We start from the raw sequence: 25,038 nt of genomic DNA on the forward strand, positions 1-25,038 counted from the left end.
ATGTAACTGAAAGAAGCACGGAAGTAATTCAAACAAGCTAACCTGAACTAATGCTAAAATGCTAGCTTATTTAAAACGAACTAGCCTGTTTAAAAAAATTTATGCTAACACACTAGCACATTCATAAGATTTAATGCTCGCATGTCAGCTTGTTGAAAATGAAGAGCGTAAACTGCTAGCTAGAAGTAACTAATTATAACAAGTTAATCTAGACTAACGCTAAACTGTTAGCTTGTTTAAAGGGAACTAGCCTGTTTAAAAGAATTAATGCTAGCTTGGGAATCAGTTTAAAATAAGCTAACATAGCAGAATTTTCGAAACAATTAATGTTAGCAAGTTGGGATACTGGAAATGAACAATGTAACTGCTAGCTTGTGGTAACTAATGCTAACATGCTAGTTTGTCTGTAGAGGTTAAATTACCTACATAAATGCACTGATTACAAGTGTTTTGTGTTGTATTTAAATTCATTCATGAAAATGACGAAAAAATGTCATGTTTTTTTGATGCTACTGTTAGCTAAAGTGTTTAAAAATTATATGAAATCAAGTGTGAGCATTTAGCAGTTAGCATGAGCAGCTCTGTGATGTTTGATAGAACTTTAAACTTGAATCTCCGACGTTCTTCAAACGTTCTTGTGATTCCTTCGAGGGCGTCTGCTGTTCACGGTTATAAGTTCTCTAAATTTAATGAGACAATAAAAACATTCAAAGTTCCATTTTTTACTGAACGTGACCTGAGATCAGAGGAGCGCCGGTCGCTAATGTTCACGCTAACAGACAAGACAAACAAGCAGCCAAACAAAGACAGGAGGAGGAGGAGGAGCTGTAAACAACGAGGGTGTCTCCACGGTAACCGGGGTCCCATCTGTTCTGCGCTAATGACCTCTCCTACTCTGTTTTAATTAAACTGCACACAGACTGTCATCCAGAGGTTTGAAGCACCTGAATCCATCGCTCCCCGTTCACAGCGGCGCTGCTCAACCTGAGGCCCGGGGCGCCGCCGAGAGGCCGTCACACACCTAACAGGAGGCCTGGAGAGTCCTGGAGAGTTCTGGAGAGTCCTGGAGAGGCCTGAAGTGAGATCCATGTTTTCTTTGTGGGGTATGAACATTGTTCTAAGACAAGAACCTCGTGACCCGCATGAGTACAAGACCAGGTTCCTGAGCCGACATGAGACACAACAAGAGAGAGAGACAGGGAGAACCCTCTGGAGGACCTGATGGAGGACTTCATGGAAGACTTGACATAGGACCTGGAGGACCTGATGGAGGACCCAAAGGAGGACCTGATCGAAAACCTGATGGAGGACCTCAGACAAGAGGAACCCCACCCATTACTTTAGTGACTGGACCCTGAACGCCTCACCGTCACTGTAGGACACGAGTTGACCTGTGGTGCCTTCAGGTCCATAGGAAACAATGCCATCACATAAGGAAGAGCCTTGTGATGCATTCACTGACTGCGGTTTTTATAAAAACTAAGGATTGAAGAACAGAGCGCTCAGACGCTCTGACGGTGTATACGTGTGGATATTGACATGTATTGATCACTGATCAGATATTGATCCCTGATCAGGTATTGGTCACTGATCAGATTCACGACTGACGCCTGATTGGTGGAGGAGCCTCGGCAGCGACCACATGGTGCATTCAGGGAGCGCCAACATCGTCTCCTTGACCCAGAGCCGCCCGACATCTCCTCCCCCTCCACCTCCCCCACCTCCCACCTCGTGGTGCGTTCGGGGTCTTCTGGGCCTCTCAGTCCTTGACTGACTGATTAATGGACTGGACGACAGTCAGAAACGCCGCCTCCACGTCTCGGGACGCCGCGGCGAAAAGAAACATCCAGCAACCTCGATGCCAACCGGTCCTCCCCCATCCCGACACCCCCCCACACACACCCCCACCTACTGTGGAATCTCAGACGTTGGGGAAATTAACATTGGGATGGAGGAGGGGTGAGGGAGGGGTGAAGGCAAAGCGCTTGCCAAACCATCTGAGATCTTCCTCCTCCTCGTTCTCCTCTTTCGATTTTGTTTGTGCCCGCTGCCGATTCCCCGGCCGGAGTTTTTCGGCTTTGCGTCAAATCCCCGCCGTCCTCACGGATTCTCCAGATCTCATTACAGTCAATGAGGCTGCAAAGACTTTCAGATCAAAGTGAAAGACTTGAGCCTCAGAAGGAAGCATGAGGGGTTTATTTTAGGAGGGGAGGGGGTTTCATCTGCGCCGCCGCCAACCCGTGTGAGAACCGTCCAGGAACATCAGGAAGGGCCTCATAAACAATGCTGGGATGTGAAACGTGTGTATATATAGATATACAGCATATATATATATATAAGTACACACACACACATACACACACACTAGCGCTGCTCTTAAATACTAATTACAAGTACTTGTGTTTTCTTGTCATGCTACTTCACAGCGCCGTCAGGCCTAGCATACAAACGGCTACAACTGGAGCTAAAACAATCCTTTAATCGGTCGCTAGAAAATTACTCTCAGGAGTATTTATACGTATTTACTAAAAATAGTTTGTATTTTTTTTCCCATCATGATTTGCACACAGATTTACAGCTGAAGGAAGCCATTAAATATAGTGAAACATCACTAATGCTACAAAAACAAGGCTGTGCCTGCTAACTTTGTGTAGCTAACAGTTGTTTTTAGCATCTTAAAGTGGTTCAGGTTGGCTAATTGTTGTTTTTAACATTTTAAACTGCCGAGGCGCCCTTGAGCAAGGCGTCCCCTTATGACATCTTAAACCGGTTCGGGTTAGCTAATGGTTGTTTTTAAAGCTACTTCAGGTTAGCTAATATTTGCTCTTAACATCTTAAAGTGGTTCAAATTAGCTAACAGTTGTTTTTAGCGTGTTACAGTGGTTCAGGTTGGCTAATGGCTGTTTTTGGTATCTTAAACAGTTTCAGGTTAGCTTACGGTGGTTTTTAAAAACTTGTTCAGGTTAGCTAATTTTTTTTTTACAATTTAAACTTGTTCATTTTAGCTAATGTTTGTTTTTAGTATCTTAGACTTCAGGTTAGCTAACAGTTTATAACGGCTGAGGCTAGCTCAGGTTGGCTAACAGGAAGTGTGCTTAAACCCTTGTGTTTCTCCTAACTAGTATTTTTACAGTGTAGCGTCAGTAATTACCCAAATAATCTGAGCCCCCCCCCCACTAATAAATAATGATGGGTCCAGCTCCACGCGGCCGTCCTCCATAAACATCAGCATCACATGCATATATGCAGCGGCGTGTCGGACATAAATCCTGGGGGCCCCCTCCTTTAACATTCATTACGCCTCATTTCCAAGTCGAGGTGCGTGGCGGCGCCGACGCCCGGCGCCGGATGTCCGGGGCAGGACTCGGGGGCCTGAGCGTGAATAAATTGACCGGGTCGCGGCGAGGACAGCGCTCCGTGTCGTAATGAGAGCGCCGCCGCGGCAACGGGAGGAGGAGGTCCGTGAACCCCCCGCTGTGATCCCGTTGTGTCGGATGTTTGTCTCCGAGCGACGGTTAAATGTCCTGTTTGTCGAATGAAACGCACCCCAATGGGCGATCAGTGTGATCCACAGGATCGATCGATTGATTGGTTGATTGATGTGATCTGAGATTTTTGAAATCTTTTGTGTTGAAAAGATACACAGAGGTGAAGCTGGCCATCATCCATCATCCATCCATCATCTGTCCATCATCTGTCCAACAACTATCTATCCATCCATCATACATCCATCCATTCATCCATCCATCCATCAATCAATCCATCCATCAACCATCATTCATCCATCATCTGTCCATCATCCATCTATTATCCATCCATCTATCATCCATCATCCATCCATCATCCATCCATCTATCTTTCATCCATCCATCATCCATCCATCCATCCATCATCCATCCATCATCCATCCAGGGGTCGTTGGAGGTCGTGGGTGACCTTATGACCTTGGGCATCCGCTGAGTCGTGTTTGACCTTGGGCTGAACAACTGGTTAACACCAGATGCGTGTGTGATGCTAGGCCCCCCCCATCCTATTCCTCATGTAGCTCCTTTGTTTTGGTGGTGGCTCTTCCTCGTCCTCCTCGTCTTCCTCTGAGACCTCACAGAAGTAGGAGGGAGAGGTTGTGTGTGTGTGTGTGGGGGGGGGGGGGTTGGAAAACTTCTCCAACCACACGCCAACCACACCCCCCCTGCGCTTCCCTCAGATCCCTCAGCTCTTCCTCTCCATCCAAACCCCCACTGCACTCAGCATCTGCTCTGAGGATGAATAAATGAAGCGCTCCCTCTGCCCCCCCCACTCCCCCCGTGACTGACACAGGCCCGTCTTAATTGTGGCTGAAAGCTGGCTTTTCTCCCTGCTAATTAGCAGATTGCGGCGTTAAATGATTCAAAAAGTCGGGACTCGTTCGGCCGCCGCCGATCATCACTAATTCAGACCGGTTTGGTCCAATCAGCAGCCGCCGTCACCACCAGGCACGGCTGCAGCACAAAGGGTTAAAAAGTAATGTTCTGGTTTGTTCCACCGATGTTCACTGGAGGGAACCGGGGCAAACATAATGTCACACACACACACACACACGCACACGCACACGCACACGCACACACGCACACGCACACGCACACACACACACACACACACACACACACAAACACACACACACACACACACACACACAGACCTGGGAAGTAATTACATTCGCTTAGCATGAAGGTGAAGACGAGTAGATCCGTCCAATAGGGGGAATGTGGGCGGGGCCTACTGCAGGTTCAGGTAAGCAAAGAACCCGCCTCTAAAGTTGGATCATGACAGCATCAACAGTTAGCTTAGCTTGACAAGAATAATTGTTGACAAGAATAATTGTTTAGCCATAACCACTGAACATACTGTAATTAGCTTATCTTAGCATTAGCACCAGAAATAGTCGAACTAGTTAGTTTAGTTTTATGTAGCATGAAATCCTGGATATAGAAAAAAAAAAATTCAAATGATCTTATTTTATTTCAATTAATTTGATCTGAATTTACTTTTTATTTTACTCTATTAACTTAATTTACTGTAAAACATTTCAGCTTCATTTCACTCGATTTTTAATTTTCTCAACATTTTACATGAAGCTTAATGTTTTTTGTCATTTTATTTTATTGACTGATGTTGATTTAATCATTTTATTTCCATTTATTTTACTTCCTTTCGAATTATATTTTATCTTATCCGACAATACATTGTAATATATTTTTTCATTAATTTACATCAGTTGATTTTTTTTAACATTTACTTTTTCTTTAATTTCTCTTAAAACTTTAGCTTTTTAAAAAAATTTCTTTTGAGGGATTTATTTTACTTCTCTTGTCATGATTTAAATATTATCTGTCTTATTTCCCTGCTAGCTCGTCATCCTGCTGACGATAGCGACACAAGAAGCTACGCTCTGCGTTCTGCAGCTCGGAGAAGACGGTCTACCCATCATGCTTTGCGTTCCTCCCAGTCAGTCGGTCAGTCAGGGTTTGGTTGTTGAGTGCGTCGTCGTCACGGCTGATCGTTCTTCTTCTTCTTCTGCCTCCATATGCTTCATCATTAACGAGAGGAGGCTGGAGGATCCGCCCGACCCCAGAGACCACAGATGTCGGAGCGCCGAAGCTAACAAGCCTCGGAAAACCCGCCGAGACTTCGGACGCCACCGCCATCCGGTTCTGATCCGGTTCCAATCCGGTTCTGATCCGGTTCACACCCGCACCGCACTGCTACCACTTTCACTTGTGCTGCGTTCAAGCGCACCCTTTGAAGTATTTCACTCTCGCCGACGGCCACGCCCCGCAGCGTGCTAACCCGTGCTAACACATGCTAACGCTGCAGCCTCCGCCCTCCACTCCTCCGCCCTCCATCCTTTCATTTCCTCTCCTCTCTCCGGTTTATTTCCCTCTGGCTGCTCGGCTCTCTTTACAAAGCCCCGGAGCATTATGGGGGCATTACGGCGCGCAGCATGTGTTTGATTAAAAAAGTGTAAAGTTACAAATTAGTTAATAAAATCATTTAGGCCGATCGCTGCAAATGGTGATAAATGTCTTCCATATGTTCCCAATAAAAGCGCCGAGTGCCACATGCCCGTCCCCTCTGTCTGCGCCATAAACAAATAAATTAAAACAATTACGGCGCCGAGCGGCGGCGTCTTTAATGAGGGGGCGGCCCCCCGTGAAATATGTGACAGCGCTCCGCGGCGGCCGTCGCCGTCGAGAGGCCGCGCAGATTAATGGACGTTCACCTGCTGGGGATCAACATGTGGCCCCCCCGAGGGCCGGCCCCCTGCCCCCAGCCCCACAGGGGTCAGAGGTCGGGATCTGTCAGGACGGGAAAGAACGTCTGGAGTGGTTTGAGCTCATTGGTTGGTGGATTGATTGATTGGTTGATTGGTGGATGATGCTAATGCTATCCTGTTAGCATCTGTGAGCACAGATGCTAGCAGCGAGTTAATGTTAGCGTTACGCTAAGGCGCACAGGATCCAATCATTAACAATGTACCTAACAGACATTAGCGATGAAGCTTCACAGGGAGATGAGGCTCACCTGTCCAGGTAAGCCCCGCCCCTTCCTGCCCGGCGGAGATGATGGACGTTTAAAGACGAGGCGTTCACTGACCTTTAAGGAAAAAGGTAAATGAAGCTGCTAAAGACATCGATTTTCGTGGGTGTGCCCAGTTCTGTCCAATGAGATTCAACGCTCTGATGACATCATCAGGTCCGTCTGCTGCCTCCTCTGATGATGTCACTGCTCAAAATGAAGTGAATTCATTTTGTCTTCAGTCAAAAGTTTTCTCCAAAATGTTTTTGTCCTTTAAAATATTTCTTGTTTATTTTTATTTATTTTACGTCAATTTACTTCATTTCAAATTCTCTTATTTTTATTATTTTATTTTACATTTTAAGTTTTTTGACATTAATTCCTTGTAGTTTGATTTCTATTTTTCAAAAACAGTTTAATGTTCCTGTTTTTTGTTTGTTTTCTTTCTTCTTATTTTAACGTTTCAGGTTCATCCTCAGAGGAGTAAGAAAACACGTTTCTGACTTCTTCACTGATCGGAAATAAAATTTCAGCTCCTTGAATAAAGAAGTCGCCCCCCCCCACCCTGACCCCGCCCCGTCTCTTCTTCTACTCTTTTATTAAACGCTCTAATTAAAAGCCTCATTTCCTCTCGTCTGCTTTAGATTTTTGATGAGTCCAGACGAGCGACTCCTGTGAAGGTCAGTGGACACTAACCTGGACCCCCCCCCAAGCGACCCCCCCACTCCAACACCCCCCCCTCCAGCCTGTGTAAGGACCATTACCTGACTCCCATTAAAACTGTGGCTTTGTCCCAAATCCCCCCCTCCACTCCGACTTACTTACCAGCAGACCTTCAAAGGTGAAAACACACACACACACACACACTCACTCACACTCACACACACACACACACACACACACACACACACACACACACACACACACACACCAGCAGCTGGATCAGGTGAACATCACAGCAGCTAAAGGGTCGTAGGAGGAAGTGGAGTCATGTGACCCATCCTGATATATTGGAGACGATTTCATTTAAAATGAATAAATATTTGATTCAAATTCATTTGAAAATTTTGTTTATTTATTATTTTATTCTAATATTTCAGAGGAAAGATTTTATCTTTTAAAGTTGATAAATTTTATGAAGGTTTAAAAGCATGACTTTAAAACAATCTAGTGGAAGGCCTTTAGTATGTGTTAGCATTGTTAGCGGTAGCGTTTAGCCGCCGCCCCCCCACACACACACTGTTTAAGCACGTTTGTGTCTTTACTGATGTTTTACAGGAAAAATTTGCTCCTCGTCACCGAATATCAGAGCCGAGGGTTTGACGGAGGATCACACGCCTCCGCAGGTTCCTCCCCGACACACACGTGTGCGTGTGTGTGTGTGTGTGTGTGTGTGTGTGTGTGTGTGTGTGTGTGTACTGGGAGCACTGGGAAACGGGGGAATGTGAAACAGAGGAAACTGCCTCTTGTCATTTCCAGTTTGGGGCGTCCAGATGGGAAGTGATTTTTTATTCGTCTTGAGGCGTCTCTTCACATCTGCCGGCCCAGATGCCTAATGAATACCGGAGCAGCCGAGCTGTCGCCTCATTAATACTGCACTGGAGCGGGGCGCCCGGACGGCCTGGCTGCGCCGCCGCCGCCGCGGCAGCGCAGTGCCGGAGCAGAACGCACCGCCGCCGCCGTGGCGTCCTCTGGGCCCCGCCAGCAGCTGGTGCCTAGCAGGAAGGAGGGGAGGCCGCTGTGATGTCACCGAAAGGCTTTATTGGTATTAATTGATCCAATCAGAACGCCTTCGTTGCTAAGGTGGACAAGCTCCACCCACACCTGGGGGCGATTGGATGGATGTTAAATGAGATGACCCCAAAAATGTTCTCCTGTTTGCTTGTTTGTTTCCTACATTTCCCATCATGCACCTTGGTTGCTTTTGTTTGTTTCCTACATGTCCCATCATGCACCTGGCTGGCGCGTGCCACACCTACAGCTTGTTGCCGTGTGAACGGATGCCACGTCCCTCTTACTACCTGAGCTGCGTGTGTACTTCACTGACCGTAGGACGCCCGGGACTCGCTCTGACGCATCAGCAGCGATCAGACGGTTTCACGCGCCGCTCGTCCCTCATAACATATTGATCCCGTCGTTAAAGGACTCTTCCGCTCCGCCTCGTGAACACGGCCGTCGTCTCCTCCTCTGATTTCCCAGGCCATCTGATGGGGGGTGTCTTGAGGGGGGTTAGACGGAGATAAATGGAGGACGGCAGCGTGATGGCGGGGCGTCCCTCTGGTGTTGGCGTCCTCAGGAGGTCCTCAATGTCACACACACACCAGGAAGAGACTCTCCTTCAAAACATTTCCTTTCTTCGTTTACTTCTCATCTCATGAATTGTTTTAATTTTGTTTTTAATTTTTTTATTATTATTTTACTCTAATTCACTGTTTATTTGTTGATTTTATGGTTTGTTGGTTGTTGTGTTTGTTGGCCACAGGAAATAGATTCTATTTCAACAGTTCCAGGGTTTTGCAGTGCATGATGGGACATCAAAGGTCCTGTATTTTCTTAGAAACAACTATTTCAAAAATTCTAAATGTTGAGTTTAATTAATTTACAGAAAATTAAACTGGTTCATGAAACAAAGACGCCACTGAACTGGTCTGTACCGGTTTGAACTGGCCTGAAGCGGTTTGACCCGGTCTGAACTGATCTGAACTGGTCTGAACTGGTTTGAATTGGCCTGAACCAGTCTAAACTAATCTGAACTGGTCTGAAACAGTTTGAACCGGTTGGAATTGGTTTGTTTGTTTCTAGGTTAAAGCCAGACGCTACAGGAGCTCTCTGATTGGTTATTGCTCACAGGTACAGCCATCAGCCAATCAGAGTGAAGCCTGCCCAGACAAACGCTCGTTTGACGGAGAAGTTGTGTTTGTAACGTTTAATTAACACCTGCTATCATTTTCCTGTCGTGTTGCGGTTGATTTGTTTAACAGTGAATTCATTAAATCAAACCAGTCATTAAATTAATGAATTCATGTAAATTTCATAAAAGTGCAGAAGATAATTTTCACTGTGAAACAAATCAACACGTCGGGTTTTAATTAACAAAGAAACGACGGAACAGATGGAGTTCTGCTTCTCAGACAGAAGTTACAAACTTCCTGTGGTGGTTTTGAGGAGGCGTGTCTCTCCTGAGCGCGCTCAGTGATGTCATCATTGCAGATTTAACGCGTCGCTCTGATCCGACAAGCTGATTGAGAAGCTATTTGCCGATCGACGAAGCGATCTGGATCAATACTCCTTTAACCGTTTACTTTGTTGACCTCTTCAAAGCCGTGAGGCGTTCAGGTGTCTTTCTCTGAGCTTCGTCATTAACATTCATGGGGGCGGGGCTGACAGCGGGGTGATGCGAGACCTGAAGGGCGGTCCCGGCAGCAGCTGCTAGGCGCCGCCGTTGGTTGGGCGTCGCCGTGTCGGAGGGAAAGGTCACCTCCCCCACAGCCGGACCGCCGCCCCCAGACAGGTGGCCCCGCCCGCTGCTCCAGATGTTTGTTTGTCCTCTTCAGCTTCCCGTAGACGCCGCGCGTGTCGACCTCAGCAGGAGGTGAAGTCTGACGGCCCTCCGTCCAACGTCCTCTTCTTCTACTCGTTTCACTTTTAGATATTTCCGCATAAAGCAGCGAGGAAGAATAAAAGAAACACCTGGAAATACCGACGAACCCTGAACGCCTCGTCAGCTGAACATTAAAGCAAGTTTGGTCGTTTGGGACGAAACCTGTGTTTCAGATTTACTGTGTTGGTTTTGTTTTGTTTGAGTCCTGTCCCCAATCAATAAATGATCAATATGAAATAAATAAATCAGGATGACATGGATGACAGATGAATAATGAAAACTTTTTTCATTGATGTTTTTCTGTCCCTGAACGTCACTTGAACGTCACCTGAACGTCTCCTGAACGCCACCTGAGAGTCACCTGAACGCCACCTGAACGTCTTTACGTTAGTTTTACAGTCTATTATAAATGGTGTTTTGTTTACAGAACTCAGATTTGTTTATTTACAGTGTTTGTCTGTATTTGTAGTTCTTTATCTGTGTCTGTAGTTCTTTCGATGCTCGGCTGCGTCTCACCGTCTTCATCGTCTTCCTTTCACATCTGCAGGCTTCCTGCGAGGCGTTCACTCGTCTCTCGGTGAACGTTTAACCCCGTTAAAGAGGTGTCACGCTTCCACGCCGCCGCTGCTGCTTTGGTAACACTCCAGGTCACTGGCAGACAAAGCTCAGGGTTAATTAACCCTGATTGGCCCAATTAACCCGACACATTAGAGCTCCTCACTGCACAGCGACGAGTTCTCCTCCTGAGCCTGAACGCAACACGTCTCTCAAGGCCAAACAAGCAGCAGGGAAGTGATGTCAGAGCTCTACAACCCGTCTGAACACGCCCACAACCTCCACAGCCAATCAGACCTCAGGTGCGAGTAAAATATTTCATAGAAAAGAAGCTGATTTTATACTTTAATTCTGATTGTCAGGAGAGCCCTGGTTGGCTCCTGTTTGAAACGATGTGTTCAAGGTCACTCGGTGAGTGGGAATTAAGATAAAACAAAGAAAGTTGTATTTAGCGGATTAATCCCATAATGAGATTAAAATGTCTGATGTCAACGATGTAATCCCAGAGGATTATAAACATCCTGTTGTGACATGATGTCATAATCCTGTTTACATTATAGTGAGAAGGTGAACTGCAGATTACTGAATAGTTGATAAGTGAAAAACACAGATTACTGCTGGTAAACAATAAACAATCATGTCCTCAGATTATTTTAATTAACATTAATAATTAAGTTAAAAATTCCACTGAGAAAATTCCTGATTCACGTTCAAGGTCGCTGGTTTCCTGTGACACTAATAATGTAAACGTCCTGTTTCCTGCAGTCCCTGAAGCTGTCTGATCACGTTTATTAAACCCTGAGTTTGTCTTGCAGGTTGACTGATTAGTAGCTCGTGTGTGTGAGTGTGTGTGTGTGTGTGTGATTTTCACCTGATCAAAAATGTCCGACACTCAGGACGCTCACCAGCAAACTGATGTGGAATAAAGGGAGAAACAGTTAGCACGTCACATTAGCCATCAGCCACGTCTCCATTCCGACGCCACATCACATGGACTTGATGAGCACATTAGGCCCCGCCCCCAGAGATATCCTTGATGTTTGTAAACGCAGCTTTAGCGCTTCTGCTTCCAATTTAACGTTAGCGCTTCAATTAGATGCTGCGTTCAAAGGCATCAGGAGGAAACAGAACTCTCTGACATCTGGGTCGTGACAGGCTGATGTCAACGCGCTGTAAACGCCACAAAGTGCAAACGCCGACGCGGCCGCGGGTGAGAACGCACAACAGGAGGAGGCAGCAACAGATAAACACACCTGTCAGTCACAACTGAGGGAAGCAGAGTCATGAAAACACAACGCAAGATCCTTTCAAAATAAAACACAGCCACACTGTTTCGATCACTAAAGAGGATGTTGTAGGATGGAGGTTAAAGGTCGCGTTAGATTCAGGGAAACTTGCAGAACCCAGCGCTCCATCTCCTCTGGTCCAGTCGGGTCTGGCCACGCCCCCGGGGCCCGGCCCTCCATTGGGCTCCAGATGAGACCCTGACCGCGGCGCTGACCCGACCCTCTGGATTCTGGAGGACGACTCGCGTCTCCGGTCCAGCGCTTCCTCGACGCCCACCTCACGGCGCCACGCCCGTTCCTACCCACAATCCCTCACATTGTGTCCGAACCATCGGGGACGCGGCTGAGTGGGCCGGCGTGGACGACCGCCAGACCCTCCTCGGATATTCCCAGCAGCTGATGAGCAGGAAGGGAGCGGGAGAATCCCGCCGCTCCCTGAGTCTGGCAGATAGCGGCGAAACGGGTCCCAGAGCGACAGACGACCTCACAGATAATCCCGCCTCCGACGGGACGCCACGCCCTCCTCTGGACCGCTCGCCGCCGCCAGCGTGGGCTCCCATCAGCCCCAGGGCTAATCGCTTCCAAACAGCGCCGGTTAGTCCCAAACCGAACTGGAGAGGAAGAGAGGTGGTCTTCCTCACAGAGGTCAGAGGTCATCAGGCGGGATTTACGCCGCTAAATCGTCCTCAACACTAACAGATTTATGTTTCTAAGGCGTGGCGGATAAATCCAACAAAATAAAACACCAACAGCATAAAGCTGTTTTACTCTACCTGTAATAATAAATATGAATCCAGTTTGTATAAACTTTATTAGCAGCGTTCTCGTAACGTCACAACAACGTTTGTTTCTAGTTGTTTCTGTTAGCTTTAGAGCTAATGCAATCTGTGTTAGCGGCCGGAATGGCCCCTTTAAGAAGGTGGTCATGTGACCGAGGCAAGCATCTCCACAAGCGTCAAGAGACGAAATAAGGTGTTTTTCTTGTTTCCATGGTAACATATGTCCCTGCTGACCTCTGGGATGTCGAGGTTAAGCCCTAAACATCCCGAGATGAGTACTTTATTTTGAAATGACAACTGAATTGGTCGCCGGTTGCTGATTAATTACTAATAACCGATCGATCGGCTCTAAAGGAGCGCTGGAACGGAGATCTCTGATTGGTCGCTGCGGCTCCAGACTGTTCAGAACTTTCCATTGGACTGGATGCAGACCCAACTCTTCAAAGCAGCGCCTCATGAATATTCACGCTTCCTGTCAGGGAAAAAACGATTCCAGCCGAAGACAATTGTTGATTGTTCCTCGTCTGGCGTAACGACGCTGAAGTCGCCGCCGCCGCTCCTCACCGGCAGCATAATTACGCTTTATTTTGAAATGTATATCTGCGACGGCTGAAGGCGCGTTTTAATTGTGAGGAAAACACGCGTGGAGACTTCCAGGAAGTGTGTGTGTGTGTGTGTGTGTGTGTATGTGTGGGCCAGATGTGATGAAGAGGAGCGAGCGCCTCATTTGCATATCATTTTAAGGCTGTCGGCAGATTCCCTGGATTGAGATGCAGCGAGGAAACGATTGGGGTTTTTTTTTGTTTTTTGGGGCTGGAGGTCTTCCTCGCCGCCGGTGGAGGAAGGTGAGTGTGTGTCGGTGTGAACTGGGGGGGTTCAGAATGGCTCCGCCTCCGGTAATTAGCGGCGGCGGCTGTAATTGGGCGGAATCCGTCTTACTAAGTGATTTCCTGACTGTCAAACGAGCCAAATTAATCTGAGTGATACTTTTCATTTAGTTAGCGTCACGCCGCCCCCCCCAACCCCCCCACACTCGGCCTCCATATGGGCATATGATGCAACGCTCGCCGTTAAAGCCGCCGCCGCCAGATGTTCCGCCGCAGCCGCTCATTATCTATGCAAATTTATTCATTAAACGATTTGATTGTGTGGGTGATTGACAGGCGGCGGCGGGATGACGGAGGAATGTTAGAGAGCTAATAATCTGTTAGTCTGATTAACTCTGTGTGTCGGCAATATGGCTGTCAACGTTTATGTGGATTAACCCCTCACACACACACACACACACACACACGCGTGCATCAGCTGCTCGCCATGACGACGACAGACGGCTCGCTGGTTGGTCGCCGGGCCTCGAGGTTCGCAAAACACACAGATTAAAGAGAGGAACTATTATGGTAACACACACACACACACACACACACACACACACACACACACACACACACACACACACACATCTTCAGGTTATAAATTCATAAAACTTTAACATGAGAATTAAAAAAGAGGAAATGTAATTTTTTCTTGGACACGCCTCCCCAGAGACACGCCCATTTTATCATATTCAAACACAGGCTCCTCCCCTTCCTCTTCCTACTGAGGCAGTGGTGGTTAGCGAACACGCTAACGTGTTGATCGGCTTGTTTTAATAATCAATAATGACGGTGTTAATAAACCCGGGTCGTAACGTTTTATTATTCGTCAGCGTTAAATTATTTATGACCAATAAACCGGCGTCTCGTCTGGATCTCAGGTTTTGTTCTCAGCTGGAAACCGAACCGGAGCGCCGGCTCCCACAACTGAAACAACGCCTTATTATCCCAAAATGGATCGTATCCAGCGCCGCCTGGTGGGGGCGCGGCCGGCGGAACGGCGCCGGTCCGGGGGAACCGTCAGCTGACCATCCCCCAGACGCACCGCAGGAAATTAGACTTTAATGGGCGACGGAGGACGAGCCGCTCGGAGTTCTGGGAAAGTAGGAGGAAAAACAGCAAGAAGCCAGACAGGAAGTCCATCAGAACCAGACAGGAAGTCCATCAGAACTAGACAGGAAGTCCATCAGAACCAGACAGGAAGTCTGTCAGAACCAGACAGGAAGTCAATCAGAACCAGACAGGAAGTCAATCAGAACCAGACAGGAAGTCTGTCAGAACCAGACAGGAAGCCCACCAGAACTAGAGGCCGGACAAGAAGTCTATCAGAACCACAACTGAATCAAACTGAACCGAAACAGAAGCCAATCAACCAATCAACTCTCAGCTCCTGTTTCTTCCTGAGCTCTAGACCTTCCAGAAACACCAGGGACGGGGCGACCTGTTGACCTCTGACCTCTGTCAGGTGTGACGGAACCTGCAGGCTCGTCATCAGGCTGCATTATTTATTCAGACTCGCGTCGGATCAGAAGTTCTGGTCTCACATTAAAGAATCAGAGATTTACATTCAGCAGACGAGTTAATTTCTCTCTTTCTGCCTTTTTCTCTTCTAATTGAGAGACGAGGAGGTCAGAGGTCAATGGGACGTTCCTCTGATCCATATTACATGAAGTCATCAGTCAGCGGACGCCTCGCCGGCGAGCAGCACAACGGACAGACGGGGGGCGGAGTTTGTTAGTCCTACAGCCAATCAAAGACCGGATTGAGGTTATTATTATTATTAACAATAATAATAATAATAATAATAATAATAATAATAATAATAATAATAATAATAATAATAATAATAGTAGTAGTGGTGGTACTATTATTGTGATTATTATTATTAGTAGTAGTGGTAAGAGTAGTACTACTACTATTATTATTGTTATTATTAATATTATTATTGTTAATATTATTATATTAGTAGTAGTAGTTGTATTATTATTAATATTATTATTATTATCGTCATCATCATTATTGTTATTATTATTGCTGTTATTTTACACAAATACGACATAAATACATAAAAAACAAAAAAATTAACAGATAAAAACAAATGCATGAAACAGAAATAGACTCAAATAAATAAAATTGAACAAATAAAACACAAGTAAACAAACAAGTAAATAAAACACAAAGCTGCATAAATCTTGAAATTAAAGAATTAAATGTTAATTTTATTCTGTTTATCAATGAAAAATTGGAAGTGAAAACAAATATAAAATGGAGACGTTTTAATTATGAAGACAAAATAAAATACTGGAAAAAGTTATCAGTTATTAATAATCAGTAGCTATTACTAGTAATTTGTAATCAGTAATCGGTAACTAGTAACCAGTACTAGAGCCCCCCGCTGCCCCCCCCCCGTCTCTGCCGTCCCGCGGACCCAGCGATGAAGACGAGGCTGCTCTTCCTCTCCGGAGGCGACTGTCGGAGTAAAAATGATGAAGTCGCTGCTCCTCCTGTCGACCTGTTGGGTCTCCTGCTGGTGATTCAGACACACACCGGTAATGACCCCTGGCGTGTCCCAGCATGCACTGCTGCTGTGTTTTATGTTTATTTATGGGGGCTGATGGGGGAGGCGGGGCAGACTGACATGTTTATTGTGGCCCTCGTATCAGGAGCCGCCGGGGGCCACAGGTGCAGAGTTTTACATGAGGAGAGATTTACTGTATGGAGGGAGAGTCAGAGGGGAGGAAGGGGAAGGAAGAGGGGAGAAATAGGGGAGAAAGAGGGTAGACTGAGGGGATGAAGGGGGAAGAAGAGAAGAACAAGAGGGGAGGAAGAGGGTAGACAAAGGCATTGAAGTGGGAAGAAGAGGGGAGAGCGAGGGGAGGAAGAGGGGAGAAAGAGGAGAGGAAGAGGGGACGAAGAGGGGAGAAAGAAAGTTATGTCCCTGCATGATCGCTGGTTTTCAGGCGTTCATGGTGTTTTGTTGAGTGTGTGTTCTGTGCAGTTAATGTTTATTTTACATGTTTGTTTTGTTTTTATGTTTATTTTACAAACATATTTTGATTCAAGTTGATTTTGCATGTTTGGTTTGTTTACATGATTGTAAATGTTGGTTTTGTGTTCATGTTAATTTGACATGTTTGTTTTTTTACGGCTATTTTTACATTTATTTATTTTTTATTTGTTTTATCAATTTGAGATTCTGATTATTATTGTTTATTATCCTGATGAATTGTGTGTTTTTCAGGTCACATAAACAGTTTTATTTACAAAAACATAAACAATGAGAGACCGACCTGTTCCTGACGGCTGGTTTCCTACTTCCTGTTTCTCCTCTTCCTCTTCCTCCTCCAGACGTTTCTTCTTCTTCTGACAGAAACTCGTCACCTGAAGCCCTCGAGGTTCTGTCCACTGGAATGGAAGGACGAACTCGGTCAGTGCCGATGCAACATTAGCATATATGCCTGCTAATATTAGCATGTATACACAGTATGCACATTACTGGTTGCTAGTACTAGTTAGCATGCTAACATGCACATTTGCATGCTAACAAATAAACTTTTCACTCCAGTTAAATATTTCCATTGATGCATCAGGAAGTGATGTCATCAATACATATACACAAGCTAATATTAGCATGCATATATGCATGGTAATGGTTGCTAGTACAGGTTAGCTAAAATGCACATATGCATACTACCAAATAAACTTTTACCTCTACTTAAATATTTCCACGATGTGTCAGGAAGTGATGTCATCAGCACTCAGTCCCTATGCCTTCTGATTGGTTGCTCCCCAGCCCTCCTGCCTCTCCTCTTCCTCCACCATCGTTATTTACCCCTTCAGATACTTCCACCTGATTCCCTCCTCCTCCTCCCGGTTGCTCGTCTTCCTTCCTGCAATGATTTTATTTTTCCGCCTCCCCTTCCCTCCCTCCTTTTCCTCCCCCCTCCCTCCACGATTCCTCACATTTATATTTTCCACTCTTCCTCCCTCCCTCTTCACAAACACGCCTGTAACCATGCCCTTTCCCTCTTCAAACTAATTACCTCGGCTACCTTGTACCCGCCGCCCCGCGGGACGCCAACAACTGTCAGACCAGTATTATTTTTGAAATTTAAACAATCATCTTACGTGCGCTGCTGCTAAGATCCTGGCCTTTTCGGCAGCTTCGACCTTCAGTAATTAATACCCCCGGGTCCATTATTGGCAAAGCCTTTATCCTCTGGGCCAAGAAGCCTCTAACCCGCTAATTACGGCCAAGCAGCTAATCTTCCAGCCGCCTGATTGACAGCTACACCTATTCTACTAATTGCCTGTTGCAGACAACACCTGGTGAACCGCGGCGCCGGGGGAGAGCGCCGGGCTCAGACAACGCCTATGGGTCCTGGGGGAGGCCAAACAAGAGAGGGGAGGCTCTGCGAGTGAGAGGGTTTGTATCGTCTTTGTGTGAGGAGGCGCTTTTATTGTGTGTGTGCAACATGTTGGTTTGTGGACGACTCGTAAAAAAAAAAGCACGGAAGGCAAGTCCGCGAGAGTCTGTTTCCGTGTCCGCCTGGACCTGATTGGTCCGGACACGTGGAGGTCGATGCTCATCCAGCTGGGAGTCCGGCAACTCCTCTGCATGAAAGGGGGCGGGGGTTTCCATCTCCATGGAGACGCCCACGAGGCTGTTGTTGTCCATTAGGTTGGGGTGTTTGTTTATAGGGTCTGAATTATTGATGCGGTGGACTCCTGAGAGTCCATCCCGGACTTTATCTGGACTTCCTTTGGGCCATTGGGGGTCTGTAAGTCCTCTGCTGGACTTTGGAGAGACCAGTATCTCCTCCATATGAACCTGTTTGGAGTTCTTGTCTCCATGATGACACCTAGAAGTCTAATTTTGCCACATAGTCCCGCCTGAGAGTCCAATATGGTCCACGACTGGAAAACTTATCTGGACTTCCTTTGGCCCATTGGGGGTCTGTTAGTTCTCTGCTGGACCTCTGTGAGTCCAGTGTCTCCTCCACACGGGCTGGTTTGGGGTTTTTGTCTCCATGACACCCAGGACACCACGGAGTCTTGCCTGAAAGTCCATCTTGGATGTTATCTGGACTTCTTTTCGGGGCTTTGGGGTCTTTTAGTCTTAAGCTGGACTTGTGGGAGTCCAGTATCTCCTCTACATGGACGGGTTTGGGGTTCTTGTCACCCAGAAATCTAGTTTTGCCACTTGCGAGTCCAATACAGTCTACGACTGGACAACTTAGAGTCTATCTTCTTGAACCTGAATAGCAAAGAGCTTCAGAGAAGTTTCCTACTAGACCTGGTCCTGGATCCGGTCTCCTCTGGACCTCCTGGGAGGTTGCTCTTTTTCTCGCGACCATTTATTAGAGTTTTTCTGCTGAAGTTCCAGTAAAGGTCGCGGTTCTGTCCCGTCTCTGGCGGACGACTCGTCGCTTTGCGTCGGGATTTGGAGAATAAGTCGCAGTGATATCTGAGCGCCTGACAGCAGCCGGCGACGAGCCAACTGATGTCTGACGGCAGCCGGGGGGGTTGGGACTCGCCGTCAATCTGCTCCCGTCCGACAGGCAGGCGGGGGGAAAAGGCCAGAGCTCTGAAGCCCAGCGTGGGGCCGCAGGCGCGAGGACGCCGCCCGCCGCGATGAGAGGTCGCCTCGTGGTCCGGTGGGACGGCCCACGCCATGGTGTTGTGCAAATGTAACCCGTCACCCCCATGGCTCCTGACCTCAGCGCCCAGCAAGAGGAGCGATCGATTGATCTAAATAACATCATGACGTGATTTCCATAAACCAGCGTCCCCGACAGACCGGCCACACGGCGGCACGGCGAGAGGCGGCCAATCAGAGCGACAGGAAGTCCATCTGGAGTGAACAGACGACAGACATGATAATGTGTTGCTTCATGGGGCGGAGAGCGGCGCAAATACCCAACGACACGTCCGTCACACGGAAAGTCCACACGGGAGGAAGTTTGGTAAAAAACACAGAAAGAAGAAACGAATAAAGTTTCAAATTGAATTCAATTATTTATATAAAAAAAAGAAGACTAGAATAGCAGGCATCAAAGTGTTACTGCAGTGTCTGATGGTCCAACTGGTTCTTCTAGAGACCCTTTAACCTGATCCAGATCCAGGTTCCTGAGGAATCTGATTCCGTTCCTTCAGTTCTGGAATGTTCCTGGATTTCCTGCAGTGAATGCCATGCTTCATGAAGGGAGGGGGTCCACCAGCTTCAGCTTCATCTTCCTCCTCCAGACATACTGCTGATCCAGAAGGTACAGCTTCTCCACAGAACAGCCTCCAAGACCTTCTGGTTCTGATCCAGACGGTTCTGAGATGTGGTGAAGGTCTAGGACCTGTTGGAGACCTGAACCTGAACAGAATACGACAGTATTCATGTTCCTGGGCTCTACGGTTACGACTGTATTCAGGTTCCTGGGCGCTCCTGCAGCTCATTGATCACCATGTTTGAACAGAGGTCATTAATCTGCTGCTGAAGCCTCACTGCTGTGAGCAGAGACCCAGGGGGCGCTGTGGAGCTCTGTGTGTGTGTGTGTGTGTGTGTATGTGTGTGTGTGTGTGTTGACGTTTAAACTCACTGCTGGAAATAGAATTCACTGAAAATGATAAATTATTAGTTTGATTTTCAAAGATTTGATATTTTTTTAGTCGTTAATAAATTATGGAATCAATTTTTTTTTCTCTTCAGCCAACGGACTTCTGATTGATTATTACTGACCCTGAGAGTGAAAACAATCCACAGTAGTTTTAGCGATGAAACTTCTCAGCTACCTTTAGTAGATCTGATGCTTGGAGAACATGGACGTCATTGGTTGGAGGTCCTGTTGCTCCTCCTTGAACAGGAAGTGTATGTTAGCTTCCAGATTAGCATCGCTGTAGGAACAGCATAGATTGGACCATGTTTTCATGTCAACATGACGTCATGCTAACACTGCTACATGCTATGCTAATGCTGTTTAAGCCCAGCTTCTCTCGCTCGGCGACGGCGTGGTGTTTTCAGTGCAGTGGTTTTTTTCCTGGGGGGTTTTCCTCGACTTGATTTATCTGCAGGAGGAACGTTCTCAACACGTGAAGGAACTCTTCATCCTTCACTTCATCGCAGAACGACTTCAACACGTCCCAGCGAAGCGGCGTGTGCAGCGCTTTCCATACGTTTGTGTGTCTCCGAGGTTTTGTGGTTTTCCCTGAGTTTCCAACTTTACGACCCATTTACACACACACACACACACACACACACACACACACACACACACACACACACACACACACACACACACACACACACACACACACACACACACACACACACACACACACACACACACCCTGAGGCTTCTGGGTAGTGATGGTGGAGTCATCTCGCCGCTCCTTGGCCGTAAAGGACTCAAATGGCGCAGAAAAGTATTTGGAGGGGAACCACTCCAGGGTCCTGAGCGTGGCATCACTTCCTTCCTGTCTCCTGGACGCCTCCTCGCCGTCCGTCCGCATCCGTCGGCTCGCGGACCGACTGCCCTGTTTGCTTCAGCGACACTCAAATGCTCCTCTGTGGGTTTTTCCTCTCTGTTCGTCTCCATCGCTGACCTTTAGAAGGGGAAATGATTTCATCCTGCTGGATGCTGTTTCCAGGAGACGACAGATTTAAACCCATTCGTCAAAAAAACTTTCAGCCGTTCACTGAAAATTAAATGTTTTTGAGCCCAAGTTAAACTAAAATGATCGACAGGAATTCACATTAGCCACATCAGTTGATTTCATGATGCTAAGAAGCTAAACGAAGACATTAACTGATAGCGTTCACTGGACTCTGTTTATTGATAGTTAGTTAAATGTTAGCATGCTAACAAGCTAAGCTACAATTTTCCATTCAACTGCTTCTGAAAAATTAGCTTCTTTTAGCGCTAAACATCCCTGTGATGATGTGGCGTTCACTTCCCGTACAAAATCTGATCACTGCATCATTTTAACTGATGACATCATCTTGGCTTCCTGTTACCGATGACATCACTTACCTTTACTTCCTATTACTGATGACATCACTCACCTTTACTCTAGGTCACTGATGATATCACTCTACTTCCTGTTACAGATGACATCACTCACCTTTACTTCCTGTCACCGATGACATCACTCAGGTGTCACTGGTCTTCTGGTTCTCTGATCGATTCACCTGCAAACATTCAGACGATTAAATAAAATTAAAACCTTTTAAATAAAACTTAAAACTTTTAACATCATGAAAGTCTTAATTCGTACATTTGGCATTATTTCAGTGTTTTCACGCTAATCAGCTGATGTAAATCATTTAAGGTGAGAACAGCCAATCAGGAGCCAATGAGGTGGAAACGTGACGCCTCATTGTTTTTGTGAGTGAGTGTTAAATCGTCAAACGTTCTAATCGGAGACATAAAATCAGTGTCATTAAATAAAGAACACATAAAGTTGTGATTGAATAATAAAACTGTCCTCTGCCTGGGTTCTGACTCCCTGCTCATCGACTGTCAGGCTCAACGCTTAATGACAGACTTTTAATGCACCGACCAAGATAGCGATTATCACCTCTGCAATCCTACAGTTCATTACCCCCCCCCAGCCTCCCTCACCCCCCCATCTTAATAATTAAGTTGGAGATGGGGGTGACTCCAGGGATCCTTCTCCTCCTCCTCGCTATTGCTCATATTATCTCTCTGTTGGACTTCATCAGTCGAGGGCGGGGTCTGTCTCCTGCTACGCGTCAGAATGCTAGGCTAGCCTGAGAAAGACTAGCATTTCACCACAACCTGCAAAATGTTTGCATTACGCTACCCTGCTAAATGTTAGCATGTTAGGTTAACCTGGTAAATATGATCACGTAGCACGTCATGCTACCCTGCTAACGAACAAATTGATGAATGTTAGCGAGTCAAAAATGTTAACCTTTAGCTAACTGCTAACGTCCAGCATGTTATGCTAACCCATAAAATTTGATCTGTTAGCGTGCAACACCAGCCTGCTAGGTGTTAGCATGGATCTATCGAGCTACCCAATGCTACTGTTGCTACATGTGCAGCTCTGTTGTCATGGTAACAACAACCAACCTTGTGAACCCGCCCAGAAGAAAACCCACCAATTGTCACGTGAGCGTCAGGCGACGCTGTGATTGGTTGAACTCATCCGGGTTCACTTAACCCTCTTTCAGGCCCCTGGTGGTCTCGCCTCATCTTCACATGTCTTTCGGTCAATATTGATTATAGATTAGGAAGATCGGGCAGAGAGCCGGCGTGAATGTTTTCTTCTGCCGATCTTCGGCGTGAGGAAGACGCCGGTTTCCCCTCGACGGGGGTTCACGTCTCTTACCCCCCCCTAGCTGAAATCTGTAAACATTAGCCGAGAAGTCGAGCCTCGCCGCCTCTCCGGACGCCGGCTTCATGCATAATGCAAACGCGGAGCTTGACCACTGGCCTGCAGCTGATTGGCCGTCTCGGGGTCGGGGGGTGGGGTGTGGGGTGTGTGTTGGGGGGGGGCTGGATTATCTGACCATCGACTCTTCGCTCACATGAGGATGAAGAGATGAAACCTCAGATCTGTTGATGTCAGAACAGGATCGACTCCGCATGAAATCAGGCCGGCGGCGCCTGCGGCGCCCCCCAGAGGCCGAGCGCTTGGCTGCAGCTTTATCCTGACAGCTGGAAGCGGAGGGTTCGACCTCTGGAGAGCCTGAACGCATCAGACCCTCGTCTTCCTCCAGCAGAAACAGAAAACAGAACGGATAAATCTGAAGGAGCGCCGATCGCAGACGAGTAGCTCCGTGATTCTCCTCCTCATCGTCTTCGTCGTCTCTTCCTCTAATTTGCTTTGAAAACAGAGGTTCAGAGATCAACTCCGGCTCTTCTTCATCTCTTTTTTTTCTTTTTTCCATTTTTAATGGAGACGTCCTCCATGATTTATTCAAAAGACAAACCTCTCCTTTCTCTCGTTCTCTTTGCGGAGGTATTAGTCACTGGGTGCTAATGTCAGATTACTTTACAAGCCATTCTGCTCTTGATAAATGACTGAGACAGGCAGTAAAAAATAGATCAAAACCACTGGGATGAGGAGGAGGAGGAGGAGGAGGATGGAGCAGAGAGGCCGTTAAATCATTTCCCTCCGCCGCCGACAGGCCTTCGGAAAATGCCACCCATTATTCCAGCGCTCCGGCTAATCAAAGCTTCCATAGTGATTAGAGGAGAGGAAGCTGCTCCTCCTCCTCCTCTTCACACGCCGTCAGCAGCAGCACGCAGGGATCACACAGAGTCAGGGTAATAGATTACTTTAAAGGGTTAAGTAGAAGGTAATAGATTACTTTAAAAGGTAAAGTAGAAGGTAATGGATTACAGGAAGACCATCTGGAACATTTCCAATTCATTCTGTGAAAATCTAATTCTTCCTTCCTTCCTTCCTTCAGCCCTTACCCCACCTGTTCTGAGGGCGGGGCTCACCTGGACAGGTCATGACATCATCACTGGGAGACAAAGCCCCCCCCGTCGCCACCGCGACATTTTTACCCCTTGACCTCCATCACAGTGACCCCGCCAGCAACAACCCATAAGGGTTCATCCTCTGGGGGACAGAGTCACCTGTATGTCTAGGTCTCACTCTGATCCAATCAGCAGCAGCCAGACAGATGGACCCCGCCCCCTCTGACATGACCAGAAAAGAAAAGAACGAGGTTCCCCTCGATGCTAATTAGACGGAGAGCTAACAGCTAACACCTGCAGGCCCAATGACAGCACTTATGTTTAGCAATGCTAACGTGCTAACACGCCAAGACAGGAAGGAGATCTGATGACATCAGCTGTCGCTGTCCATGCATCATTCACTGACGCTAGCATGCTAACGCAGCCATCACATGACCAAATGCAGCGTGATCGGTTCTGATCACCTGACAGTCTTTCGACAATCAAACATAAGTTATCAATAATCATAATAATCTTATTATTTCATCAGGGTTTGATTGATTAACTCTTTGAATGATCAGGACACAAACAGACTGATCAGCTTACAGCTGACATCTGAATAGCAGCATCATAATTACTAATCAATAATTACTGATCATGTCACTGATAATGTGTCAAATCAGTTTTTAAGGTATCATTTAAAATCTAATTTTACACTTTTATTCTAAGCCATCAGAAAATGTTCATTATTTTCTTACTGATCACGTTGTATTTATTGTTAATAAACATTTATTTCTAACATTTTAATTTGAGTTATTTATTTTTTAATTCTAATTATAAAATAATTATATCTCAAGTTGTTTTATTTACAAAACAAACAAAAAATATGTTTTTCTACAAATAAAAAAAATGAGAATAAAATTATTCAAACATTTTAAATTGAGGTTCATTAAAACGAAAACAAAA

General features: G+C 46.5%; 1 protein-coding gene and 1 long non-coding RNA gene across 2 annotated transcripts in view; one reads left to right on the plus strand and one right to left on the minus strand.

Annotated features, from left to right (window-relative positions):
- Window positions 1-25,038, minus strand: part of LOC137602348 (GRIP1-associated protein 1-like) — a 79,566-nt gene that overhangs the window by 24,872 nt on the left and 29,656 nt on the right. The window contains exons 3-6 of the mRNA XM_068324967.1: window positions 21,761-21,827; window positions 16,939-17,053; window positions 11,583-11,623; window positions 10,673-10,807 (exon numbers count right to left, since the gene is read on the minus strand). The gene's annotated coding sequence lies outside the window, so the exon portion shown is untranslated. The remainder of the gene's footprint in view (window positions 1-10,672; window positions 10,808-11,582; window positions 11,624-16,938; window positions 17,054-21,760; window positions 21,828-25,038) is intronic.
- Window positions 16,056-24,817, plus strand: LOC137602350 (uncharacterized). Its single transcript, XR_011037155.1, has 4 exons — window positions 16,056-16,197; window positions 16,997-17,075; window positions 17,968-18,074; window positions 24,081-24,817. It is a non-coding gene; the product is annotated as an uncharacterized lncRNA (long non-coding RNA).

The sequence above is a fragment of the Antennarius striatus genome, chromosome 10 (assembly GCF_040054535.1).
Source record: "Antennarius striatus isolate MH-2024 chromosome 10, ASM4005453v1, whole genome shotgun sequence".
Lineage (NCBI taxonomy): Eukaryota > Metazoa > Chordata > Actinopteri > Lophiiformes > Antennariidae > Antennarius > Antennarius striatus.